Source organism: Pinus tabuliformis, chromosome 9, assembly GCF_031772625.1.
Source record: "Pinus tabuliformis cultivar Carrire ecotype Pingquan chromosome 9, CPIR1, whole genome shotgun sequence".
Classification (NCBI taxonomy): domain Eukaryota; kingdom Viridiplantae; phylum Streptophyta; class Pinopsida; order Pinales; family Pinaceae; genus Pinus; species Pinus tabuliformis.
Genome location: NC_142307.1, coordinates 1,058,474,792 through 1,058,480,610, shown reverse-complemented (window position 1 = coordinate 1,058,480,610; position 5,819 = coordinate 1,058,474,792).

Sequence of the window (5,819 nt, the reverse complement as noted above, 5' to 3'; positions counted from 1 at the left end):
TCATCCGTGTAACCATATGTTTGACATACAATGTGAAACTCGAACAAGAATGAATCTGGGTCTTCTGAAGCCATGCCATAAAAGTTTGGTAGCACGGATGGGGGTATGTTTTTCATTTTTATTTCATCATCCTCCTCTGGTTCTTGGATAGGAAATTTAAAAGTTGACTCTTCCTCTTGACCTTGATTTGGTGGTCCTCTTTCTGATCCATGTCCTTCTTTAGCCATTTTGATAGGTTCCTCTATTGATTTAATTTCTTGTTCAGTGTCACTTGTTTCAAAGAGAAGTTCAAGGAAAGATTGTTGAGTTACTATGCTACTTTCTCCTTTTATAGAGGATTCAGGGGAATGTTTCTTCTGTGATTTGTGTGCTAATAGAATTTGCCTCTCGATTAGTGTGAGTCTTTGCCTTGATTTTTTTTTATCCTCTAACTTTTGTATGGTGACTTCCTCAACTGATGTTGTGTGTTCAACATTTCCTAAAGGGTCTGCTCCTGATGGTAGGTTAGTTTTTGGATGGGGGGTTTTTATGAATCTACCTTTATTATCTCTAGATCTAGGCAGAAGTAAACATGACTTCTAAATCTATGTTTTTGCCTGTTTTGTTTATTATTTTTATTTTTATTTATTTATTATTTATTTTTAATTTTTTTCGAAACCCTCTAACTACACCTCCTCAGCAACAGCGCCAAAATGTAGTGGCCAATCTAGGGTACTAGATTAGACTAGATTTATTATCAACCAGGGTCAGTAAACTTCGAGGCATGTGTCTATAGTCTATAGACATAAAGGATTCCTAACTAAGTGTTTATTGTGATAGGTTGCAGTACTTCTTTACAGAAGGTTAAGATATGTTTCCTCTCACCTTAACACTCAGATCACCTAAATTATCTAACTGTCCTAAGGATACAGTGTATTACTAGGCTGAGATTTTGATCCCCTTACAAGGATGCTATGCACAAAAGCTCTGTCCAGTTAACACTTGAGCATTCATGGAAAATCAAAAGCAATCAGAAGCACACTAAAATTTAAATGCATGAAAAACAGAGTCTATGGAGATGCTTCAAAATATAACGATAGATCAAATCTCTTACAAGATATGGTTCAATGATGTTAATGATGAAATCTTCAAGCTATCACCATAAATACCATTTATGAGAATTTCAAATCAAATCGACAAAATCATAAGCATGGAAATAACATTAAACACTATGCATTCTATTCGAATTTGAAAACTGCTAAGGAAATGAAATTAACAGTATACCAATCCACGCAGGGCCCGTCCATGTTTCAATGGTACACTGAAGTAAACTCAAGCAACGAGAGAATTAACGCATAAACACTGCTGGAGTAAAACCGTGACTGTATTCAAGTACTGTAGATTACAATTACATACAAAAGTTCTGTTCTTAAACGATGTACAAAGATAATAATCGTAACTGTCCTATTAACAAAAATAATACACAGTCTTATCTGCCTGTCCCTATCGGGATCAAATGTACATCCATTGAGCAGTTGTTTCCGCTTTTACAAAGGAATGATTTTTGGTCATTTCTAATCTAAACTGATTTCCAAAAAGAAAACAAAACAAAACCTGTTTGTGAAACTATGGCTTTTACTGCATTTGTAACCAAAACGCTGAGGTTTGACCAGTGTGGACCGCATAACTAGGAGCTTTTGATTTGCTGTAGAATCAATTTTTCACCATGCTTGTACATTCTAGTTTATGTTCCTATCCATTGCTTTGGCTTGCCTGTCATGCCATGTGTCAGATGATAAACCATTTACAGGATGTTGTGACTTCCTGTAACCTTTTTATTGAAAATTCCTAATTTCTAACATAAAAACTCATAAATTAACTTTAATGCAAACTAACAACTATAATGCTGTTAATTAATCAATTTCAAGGAATATAAGGGATCTATGGAGGAAAAAGGTAGACAAATGATGGTGTTTTTAGAAGAAAAAGATGGTAATGGAATGGTACCAACAAACACCCACTAAGATGTCTTTCCCAACATTCATCTTGGAATAAGTGTCCCATCAACCGTCGTTATTATTTTTGCCTTTATTTACTTTTATTAAATGGAATTTTCATCAGGGCTATTACAAAACCCTCCCCCTTGGGGGACACCGTCCTCGGTGTTAGACCACACCAAGACCTCAACAAAACTGTTGAAAAGAAAACATACTACCCATGGAGCTTTATAACATAGCTCGACGCAGTATTTACAATTATCACCCTGTTGAAAGCAAACCATCATGACAACATAATAACATGACACCCATACCGCTTATTGGCGCTTTATAACTTAGCTCATGGTAGTATTTACATCCATATACATATGTACATATAACAACATCACCAAAACATATACCAACACATATACCCAAAACACCATACCAAAATTGCTTTGCCTCAACCGACAAACAAGGAAGGATACATAGCCCGCATCTGATTCACCATCTCGCATGTAGCTTCATCGGGCCCAAAGTGCTTCCACTACACTTTAACTTTCTCAATTGCTTGGTTCCGAAGCATGAGCACATTTTTCTGCAATATACACTGAGGGTCTAGCTGGAATTCTCCATTTGGTTCCTCCTGCAATACAAACCAATCAATCACATGATCAACATCCTTAACATGCTTTTTAAGCAATGATACATGGAAAACATCATGGAATTTCATTATTGGAGGTAGTGCAAGTTGATAAGCTATTGGCCCAATCCTCTCAATGATACTGAAGGGTCCAAAAAGTCGTGGTGCCAGCTTGGCACATGATCCAATCCATTACGATATCTTCTTCAGTTTGATGCGCAAGTATACCTGTTCCCAACCTGAAACTCCTTGAATAACCTATTCCAATATGCAAATATTTTCTACCTATCCTGTGCTTCCTTTAGATTTTTCTTTATAACCTACATTTCCCGTTCCATGTCTTCCAAAATCTCTGGTCCAATCAACACCCTATTAACTGGATCACTCCTACTGATGGGAGTGTGCCCATACAATGCCTAAAAAGGACTCATCCTTAATGACTCTTGATAACCGTTGTTGTATGCAAACTATACCAAGGTGATCCGAATTGGATCCTTAAACTCTCTTAAAGTTACCCAAACTCTATAAAGAAACTCATGCTGAAGTTCAAAGTCTTATGGATATCGAGCTTATCAGAAATAACCTCTGAATAATGGTAATTTGCATCCAGCACGGAGCAATGAGGACCTTCGGTCAAAGCGCTTGACTGTTGGCCCATGGAGACTGTGCATGGCGCAAAAATGGCAGTTGGGAAGCTCAAACCCAGAAACGTAGGCTATTTCTGATACGTGATTAGCGCAAAGTGGGAAAAACCCCTCGAGAAGGAAAAGCCCCGAGCGCTCGGTCACAAGGGAAACCAGGAAAACCGCGGGAAAGCGCTAAAACGGACAGGCGGGTCCTGCGCTCAAAACTGGCGGAATATCAAAGGCATTTCAGGTGGTAAGCGGGTTTGGCCGAGGACCCAGCGATTCCATACACTAAGTGACGCGTGTCTGGTGGGGAGAGAGAAAAACCACTTACATCGCGGACTAACGGTCAAGAAACTCAACCGCGTGATATAAACGAAGACCATAGGATCTGGGGGTCCCAGATCAATGGAGGAGGTTCCACCCGATGGATGACCAGACCCGAGGGAGAAATAAGCTACGACGCATAAAGATTTGAAGTCTGACGGGGACGATGAGTTGGCAGAGATTCGTGTTTCACAGGCATTCTTAGAGTAAACGGAAATAACAGCCGTTTCAAATGATCGAGTGTTTCCGGTGAACTTGACACTTATCCATTACAGAATAGGTGGCCACTTCCCTGTGAGGTGTGATGCAGTGACTGTAACAGCCGAAAGAAGGGATTCAAATGGACAGAGGCAGGGAATGAGAGAGATGAAAGCGGAAATGAACAGTCAGGAAGTAGATGGCTTAAAGCCATAGACTAACAGAGATATAGAGGGGGGATAGAAGAAGAGAGGAGAGCAAACAACGAGAAAAAAATAAATGCGCAGAGAGTCTTTGGAGTCACTCAGAGGTCGTGTTGGAGAGGCAAATCCCCTCTACGGATAGAGGCGATCCCTACTAGCCCAGAACGGGTCTAGCAACAATCATCAATGCTACTACGCAAGTTCCTAGTTGCAATTAAAAGATAGGAAAAGAACACCTACTTGGAGTCCAACGCTTGTCGTTTGGTGAAGAGATACCACTTTCACCCCTTCGCTTTGGCTGGTCACGATCCTCCGCGATCTCCGCAAACAGATACCTGCACACACGAAGAGAAAGCAAACACAAGCGTGAAATCTAGTAAAATAAACTATACATCAGTCAGAAAAGATGTAATTCACATTATACACTGCATGGACAAATGAGAATGGAACAATAATAGCAGTCATCTATTATTAATCAAAATAGAGAAGAGTACAACCAAGCGTTCTGACGTAGATATCCTTCTCAAGAGGGGCCAGTCAGCAAGCTCTTCAAGCATTCACCTTTGAGGATGGTTCTCCCAAGACAAGAGACTCTCTCTCTCACACAAGCAAATCAACACAACCTTCCCTAAGCTATCAATCACTTCCACACCTATCACACCAACTACCTACAGCAGCAACAAACTGAGCACACAATGCAAGCTATTCCATAATATGCCAACTATTCCAACTAGCTGCTCATGGTAATGGTGGAGGCTTATATAGGAGAAGGAGTCTCCTAGGATGGTGGAAGGATGAGCTTATCTTCAAGGGGAGTGGTTGCAAAGGGTCGAACAGACATGCCATAGAAGGGAGGCGACATTCACAAGACTAACAACCAAGCCTAGAGTTATCTGGAAGGCTGGCTGTTGGAACAAATTCGCCCAAACTGGATCAGCGCGGGTGCATAACTGGGCTGGCGCGCTGACGTCGCAAGGCAACAACAGTAAAGCCTCGGTCAGCGCGGGTTGATACAAGCGCAGGTAGCGCTGGTGAGTCAGCGCGGAAAAGCCGTGTGCTTCCGCGCTGGCAGCGCACGTGGCTAGTTATAAGGCGCCAGTCAGCGCGGATATTTTAGAAACAGACGCGCTGATGAAGAAAACTTTGGAAAAAATGGGTTTTTGACCAGTTCAGAGGGCATGGACTTGGTTATTGTGAATTCTTGGCACAGTAGGGATACTGACTGGATGACAGTGACAAATTACTGTGTAACAGATGCCCCCTAAAGCATGAAGACCGAGAGAGTGGGAGGGGTGAAATGCTTTACAAGACTTGCCGAACTGGAACACCACCAGGAAGGACCGAACATCTCTGATAATCAAGTACATGCAGTCTAGGCATGGGCGCAGCCATCCGGAAGACATGCGAAAGGTCTGTGGAATGGACGCAGCCACCCAGCTAAAAAGACCATGATAGTGATAAGGTATGGTCGCAGCCATCCATGAAGACTCAGGTATGGGCGCAGCCATCCATCTATGAGTCATGTAATGATCATCCACAAATCGCAACCTGGACCAGAACAGACAGAGATCCAGGGTCTTGCGCTCCATCTCGACCCGAACAAAGTACAAGTCCAGACATGTGAATACATGAGTTGAAGTCGAACATGCATGAACATCGTCTGATTACCAGTCAATGATGAAAACTGTTAACAGACGCGAGAGGAACCACCAATAATGACAATGGCCCTCAAGGTACTATAGGTACAATCCGCGGCGTGTGAATCAATGAGCTGGCGTCGAACACCCACGGAATCATTCGATCGGAGGCCAATGATGTAAACCTCTCGTCGAACACGAAGAACCTGCCATTGAGGCATGCAGGCTCC